Genomic DNA, 7988 nt, shown 5'->3' with positions numbered 1-7988 from the left:
GCAGTTAGGGGCAGGGGTCCCAGGAGGGGGCAGTCAGGGGACAAGGAACGGGGGGCGGGTTGGGGGTTCTGGGGGGGCGGGAAGTGGGAGGGGCAGGGGCGGGGCTAGGGCGAGGCTCCTCACGTCCTCTTTTTTGCTTGCTGAAATATGGTAACCCTAAAGTAAGGTCCTATGTATGCTGATTATGGACATTGGGTTAGCATCTCTCTAGAGTCTTCTCTAGAGTTCTCATTAGAAAAGTGGTAATATGGTTTGCCAGAGACAAACTATGCTATAGATCATCGTATGTGGTAATAGTAATTAATGGAGATATCCTATCTCCTAGAGCTGGAAGGGACCTTGAAAGGTCATCAAGTCCAGCCCCCTGCCTTCACTAGCAGGACCAAGTACTGATTTTGCCCCAGATCCCTAAGTAGCCCCCTCAAAGATTAAACTCACAACCCTGGGTTTAGCAGGCCAATGCTCAAACCACTGAGCTATCCCTTCCCCTGATGGTAAACCATGCTATAAACAGCTAAAATGATTGGACATCACTTATACTGGCCATGGAACCTTTGTTAGAACTCTTTTAGTAGGAACTATATCAAAACTAGAGGTGGGCCTGATCCAAACATTCTTTAAGAATTTTCCTATAGATATCCAATCTATGTAATGGGCAGAACCAAAATTCTAGATCTCTGGGGAAGTTTGGGTCAAGATCCTGATCTGGGCATCATGGCTTAATCCCATCTCTAGTTTCATTTAAACATTGTTCTCTAGAAAGATGCCAGCACAGGTTCAACCCTTGATGTGGACAGGGCTTTGAAGTTTGTTAGGCCAAGGGAATGGGCAGGGGAGAAGGGGATAAATTCACATGATGGAAAGGAAGAGAAAGACTAGCTTATCCTTATCACTATCCAGATACAAGGTCTTTTATCTGACTGTGAAAAGGATTGTTGACAGAAGACAAAATGCTGTTGACAAGATAACAAGACCCAGGATAATGTTCCTTGGAACAGTTAAAGATATAAATATATAGCTTTTAAGACCAGGTTTATATATCTTAGTGTTTTATAGTATTTTAAATGGATGTTAAAACAAAACATCCAGAGGTTAGTCATCCAGAACTTATACTCACCACTGCTGTCATTTAGAAAATCAGAGGTGAAGTAGTGAGTAAAGGACTTGCTGGGGAAGAGGCTGTTATAGACAATGAAAATACTTAATTGATTCTAGGGCTATTCAGGGGAGAGAATTTCCCTGTAACATAAACATGGCCCTTTCTGTTCTTTTCCCACCATGTGGATGTGTTAAAGAGTCACCTATGCTCCGCCTCCTCCCTAAAAATAAAATTCCCAAATCCCAATCAGCTTTTTGACAAATTGTTGTTTTCCTAGAACTAGTCAACTAATATCTATTCTCAACAAATCAATATATTTTAGTAGCCACTTGAAGAGAGTTTTTTTATTTTGTGCAGTACAGTAGCTTGCAGAAGGGATGTGTAGGGGCCTGTGAGTAAGGGAATTTATGCTGCTTTATACCTAAGTATCAGATATACTGGTATAGCACAATGGTTACTAAGGTGGTACAGAATTCATACTTTTGTTGCTATATACACACACTGTGGCTGAGTGAGATTAATGGCTTCATCTAGCAGCAGTGTAACATTTCGAGGGTCTGTCCATATTTACACTTTTCTAACCTTTTATTTTATTGATTTTTTTTAGGAGTTTATAACTCCACTGTTTAAATGTGTCTTGCTGACCTGGGAAATATGGCTTTTTTATTACTTTTTACACAGATGTAATCAAACTTGCTATTTTTGCCCATCACCTAACTTTAAAGAAATAATTTGGCTTAATTTCTCTGTTATTGTTTTTTTTAAAACTGAAATGATAGTCTGTTAGTCACTGATGGACTGGAGCTTTTGGGCGCTGCAAGGATCTTGGAGCAGAGCATGCTTCTACAGATCACATGCAGTACAATACCTTAGTACGTAGGGACTGTTTATCTCTGAATGTCCTGGAGTCTGTGGTTCAAGTCAACACCTTTCTTTTTTTCCTTTCTTCTAAATCTTCATGTACAGCAGCATCTGCAACAAAGTTGTAATACATACAAAATCTCATAATTGTTTTCTGGACACTTATTTGGGAATCATAGTCAGTCTGAGAGATCAGTTGACAATATGTCTCCTTCCAGTGGTTTGGTGGGGTAGGAGATCAATGTTAGAAGAGGGTTCATTCTTCAATAAAACTACATCCTTTTGTATATGAGTAACTGAGAATTTTTTCTTGAGTTAATAATAATTTCTTCACACAATGTACAGTCAACCTGTGGAACTCCTTGCCAGAGGATGTTGTGAAAGCCAAGACTATAACAGGGTTCAAAAAAGAACTAGATAAATTCATGGAGGATAGGTCCATCAATGGCTATTAGCCAGGATGGGCAGGGATGGTGTCCCTAGCCTCTGTTTTTCAGAAGCTGGGAGTGGGCGACAAGGAGTGGATCACTTGATGATTTCCTGTTCTGTTCATTCCCTCGGGGCACCTGCATTGGCTACTATCAGAAGACAGGATACTAGGCTAGATAGACCTTTGTTCTGATCCAGTATGGCCGTTCTTATGTTCTGTTTAGAACCAAGCACTGTGAGGGGAGGGAAAAGATCCTTTGGTATGTTCAGGCTACTTTACAGTGTTCTGATGTAACAAAGCAGCCTTAAACTCACTCATTTGGCCTGGGAAGATGCTGACAGCTCAGGGGTTTCATCCATGGGTGAAGGGCAGTTGTAGTGGCTCCTATGCCACCTTCCCTCAGGGCTGCCTTGCATAGACATAATGGCTGGATTGCCATTACATGTTACTGATCCCAAGGTGCCAGAATTGTCTGTGAGGTCCATAGGCAGTTGAATACCAAATAAAGTACACTGTTCTTCTCCTTCCTGTGGCACTCAGTGATTTAACTTTATACCAGTGTATTTGGTAATGGATAGAAAATTATATTGACATACATCATCATCATCATTTTGAGTCCTGCTTTTAGTTTTTGATCACATATCTAAAAGAACACAGAATTAGATTCCAGAGAAGGACAATAAGAGGCATAGGAGAAAAGAATTGCATAGTCTGGAGTAAGTAATAACACTCATATCGCGCTTTTCATCTTCAAAGTGCTGTGCAAATATTAATGAATTAATCCTCACACAACAGCTTTTGAGGTATGGTGGTTTATCCCATTTTACAGACAGTGAAACTGAGAAAGGGAAGTTAAGTGATCTACCCAAGACCAAAGAGGGAGTCTGTGTTAAAGCCAGAATTGCAACTCAGGAGTTCGTGGTTCCTTACCATATCACACCTGTTCCTGAGATACCAGGATTGTTTGTTTAGTTTGGAAAGAGGAGGTGGAATCAGCTATATGACATAGGTATATCAAATAATGAGTAATGTAGATTCAAACAAAGAACTTGCTTGATCTATAGGTTAATAATGAATGAGCTGTAGCACAATTGTTCACTGTAGAAAAGGCACTCTCAACTAAACAGAATACATTGTGGTGTGCAAAACAATAAAAAAAGAGGCCAATAAATACATCCCATAGAGAAGAAAAAATCAGTTAATTAAAAAAAGTCTTTAACTGTCTGAGACGGAGAAGCATCTTTGAGAATGATGGGCTACATTCCACCCATTTGCTTGTTTACAATAAAGGGCCCTGTGTGCTGGGGACAGTTAATACCCATGGGAGGCTTGCTCACTCTACCTGAACAGAACAGCATGCTCCTATAAGTAAGCAAGTAACTGCTTTCCTCCGAGGGCACGCACACACATACAGACTTTCATATTTTGTATTCAAAGTTCTTGGCTCGGGTTCACTAGCAGCTGGTGCTAGCCATTCATCTCTCTGCCTATGTCACAGAGCTGGAGGAGGTTGCTCTAGCACTGCTGCCCCCGGGGCAGCTGCACGTCGCTCCCATAAAAAGAGAAGGCAGATTAATTGAAAAACTTGGAGGGTTGGGGGGTGATACATCCCCAAAAGGATTCCCTCCTCAACACAACCATGCACCATATATTTAGTGCACACGATTAAGTTTCCTTAAAGCTGAAGGCTCCTTTAGTGAATAAGGATAAATGATTTCTTTGGGGCACTCCCTCGCTTCAGAGGCTGAGCTGCAACTTCAAAGCACTTGCCTGTTCAACAATTTTTAAAGTGCTAGCGGGAGCTCCACTAGCCTGAGTCTATCCACCCAGCTGGGAGGCTTGCTCCAGAGTGCTGTGTAAACATACCTAATGGCAAAGATCATAAAGAAGAAATTGGCTTGAGAACTGTATTCAGCAAACATATCTTAAAACATTTTTACAGAAACCCTCTATTTAAAAATTATTCTGCTAATGAGCCATCCACTTTCTGCCCTGTTTCTCCTTTTTTTCTTTACCACCAAGAATATCTTCCCTTCCACAAATACACACAAAGTGGAAATACTTTCTGGCCTTTAGCCAGAAAAATCAAAACTGAGGCAAAACATTCCAACCTCAATCCCCACTGCTCTGAAAGGGAGCCTCAAAAGGAAAGAGAAAAAAACCACTTGTAGTGATATTGTACCTGTTCTTGGCATCCAGGCATCTTTGTATCAGCCCCTGCTGTAGTGCAGTGAATAGCACAATTTTTACTGATAAATAGTTGCACTATAGACTTGGCTGTGTTATGTGAAAGGAAAATCTGTAAAACCACAGGACTGTAGTATGTAGTTTCGACCAGAGTGTAGGCAGGGCCTTGTTTAGCTCACAATACACAGTCCAATCATAGGCATACAGACAGGTTGTCTAGTTAATCTTGATTTTAATCATATCTGTTTTCCAGATACACTGTCAAAATCAGCCAGGTTGGTCAATTTTAACACACCTACATAAATCATCAGATCATGCAGTGGATTACTAATCATGAATCAAGGCCCGAGACAATCGTATGTGTTTTCATGTTGTCATCAGCCATTACATAACTGATGGGTAGTTTTCTCTGAAGGTTTTTTTATGTATCTATATACAGTATTTAATAGTTCTTTCATTCTCTATGCCTGATAAGAATCTAGCAATAGTTACCATATGTAATCCTTAACTGATATATAATAAACTCCTGTCAGACATCCAATCTTGATTTTTCTAAAAGAAATAGGCTCATTCAGTTACAAGTTGGGCTTGATGCAGGAATCACTGGGTGAGATCTATAGCTTGTTTTATGCAGATTAGATTAGATGATCAAAATGGTTTCTTTTAGCCGTAAAAATCTATGAATCAATGAAAGTACAGAGTAAACACTGTTAAATCTCTACAGTAGCCTCACATAGAGGATTAGAATTTAGTCTTAGGCAGCACCTTTTCATTAAGGTATCACAAAGAGCTTTAGTGCATTAGATATTGGTAGTGCAAGAGCTATGCAGACATATGCAGCAATAACTATGAGCTCACATATAGCCTTGGATACTACATTTTTGGGGGAGAAGACTAGAGAGAAGTTGTGAGGCAGCACTTTCAATCTCTTTATCTAAAGGGGGAAAAGGCAACATGTCCCCTTTCCCCTGGACATAGTGGGTAGACACAGCATTAGCCACCACTGCCCACCCACCCCACTAGCAAAGAACCCTCCCTCTCTCTCATTTCTCCAGAAGCTGTTGTCTTTCTTATCCAGTGCTGCAGACAATCTGTCACCTGCACAGCTGCTACAACTGAGGGGAGTGTTCAGACTGTGATGTGTAAGTTATGCCGTATCCCTACAGCTGCTGCTTGAAAGGAAAAAGGAGAAAGTGGGAGCACTTATCTCTCCCCTCCTCCCACCCCTTCTAGCAGTTACAAAGGGAATCTCAGCTCAGTGGCTTATCTATAGGAAAGCACCTCACAGTGCTTAAACCATGACATAGTGCTTAAAATTCAGATGGGAGCTGGTCACCAATTCAAGCTTGGGGTCCCAGCATTGCTAATTTTGGTGGAACCAGTGTAGGCCAAGCCTACCAGAGTAGCATCCTTTCCCAAATTCTGCAGTGTCCGAATTACTATCATTATTATTTACTGTGGCCAGAATTTTCAGACGGGTTGTAGGTGCTGAACGCTTGATATACACCTCTTGAGAGCTCTTTTTGAAAATCTGGCTCCATATGCCAGGAGTGTATTCTGCAACAGATAAGACACAATTAAAGGTACAGCCCTTGTTCCAAGGAGTTAAATATCTAAAAATTATAATTGAATATAAGGTCAAATCCAGCTTGAACCCACCAGGGCTAAGAGTGCTATTCGCTAAGACAAAATGACTTCTTTTAAAAGACTAATTTAAAAATCACACTTTTGTCTGAGAATGTTGAACCTGCTATTGTTATAAGTAACACCTAAGGTGATTATTTCTGAAAGAAGTTGGTGGGCGGGTGTGATCTTTATTCAGTTTGTTTACTTTGTGCATTTGACAGAACTTTATGTTCAGTGAGCTTTCCTGTGTATAGCCAGTTTCCTCTGTTGTGTGTGTGTGTGTGTGTGGGGGGGGTCATTCACAGTAGAGGGAAAAGTTTAAAAAATGTGATTATAAAACCACAAATATTAGCAGGAGAACTTGGGCAGGTTTAGGACCTGAAACTACTATAATCCCTATTTAAAAATTGAATGACAAGATGTTGGTGTCCCTCTAAGGTACGTTGTGGTTTTAAGGTAAACTTTCTCTTTACTTTTTGGTAAACTGAAAGTTTATTTAGCAGATTGATGTAATATGTTGATTCTCCCCATAAACTGCTCCAGTTCATGGAACAATAGATGTCTGTGTTTGGCAACTGGTAAAGGGTTCATGGATATTTGTTTAAAAGGGTTTCTCTGAGTATTTCTTAATATTCTACTTGGGTGCACAGAAACTACAGCTGTTCATTATGCCATTATAAGCTACGTTTACCTGTATGCTTTTTGGCAAAGGGGAATCTCTTCTATATGCCATGGACATTGGATGTAATAAATATGCCATGTCCTGTCTTAGCAACAGGGATCAGAGACCCCGGGTATAGTACTACAGGAATCATGAGGAGGAGGCTTGGATGTTTTGGAAAGGGCATGTAAGAAAATAGAGATAAATCTGCCATACTCCAGACAGAATTAAAAATCCTTTTGCAAGAAGACCGTAAAAATGTATTGTATGTCCTAGTGCCCCTTTCCCCATTTTTACAGGGTATTCTCTCCTTAGGCATGATCTACACACAGGTTTTGTACAGGTGTAACTATGTTGGTTGGGGTGATATTTTTTACTCTATTTTATTTGTTTTTTAACATCTATAGATATGCTGGTGCAACCTCTAGTGTGGATGCAGTTATACTGGTAGAACTTATTCTCCTTCCCATATACGAGTGAGCTATACCAGTATAAGCACATTTATATGGATATAATAGCAACCACACCAGGAGGGTTGTGTCACTTTAACTATTCTAGTACAGTGGTACAACCAGGGCTGGTGCAACCACTTAGGCAAACTAGGCAGCCGCCTAGGGCGCCTAGTGGTTGAGGGCGCCTAAAAGCCCGCTCAGGCGAGGAGGTGGAGTGGAGGTGAGCTGGAGCGGTGGGGGGGGGCGCCCGCAGTAACGGGGGGGCGCATAGGGGAACCGCTCCCCACCCCAGATCACCTCTACTCTGCCTCCTCTGCTGAGCACACAGCCCCTGCTCTAAGTCTCCTCCAATCGGCGCCGCAAGCCTGGGAGGGGAGGAGAATTAGAGCAGCGCTGGCGTTCTCAGCGGAGGAGAGCTGGGGTGGGCTCCCTGGGCAGGATTAGCTTCTGCGGGGGGGCTCCCTGGGCTGGGTTAGCTGCCGCGGGGGGGCTCCCCAGGCGGTGTTAGCTTCCATGGAGGGGGGCGGGACTAGCTTCCTCGGGGGGGGGGATCCCCGGGCAGTGTTAGCTGCTGCGGAGGGGGGGGTTAGCTTCTGCAGGGGGGGGGCTCCCCGGGCCGGGTTAGCTGCCATGGAGTGGGGGCTTGCAAGGGGGGGTAGCTGCTGAAGCTAA

This window comes from Trachemys scripta, chromosome 7 (assembly GCF_013100865.1).
Source record: "Trachemys scripta elegans isolate TJP31775 chromosome 7, CAS_Tse_1.0, whole genome shotgun sequence".
NCBI classification, from domain to species: Eukaryota; Metazoa; Chordata; order Testudines; family Emydidae; genus Trachemys; species Trachemys scripta.
This window is presented reverse-complemented; position numbering follows the sequence as displayed.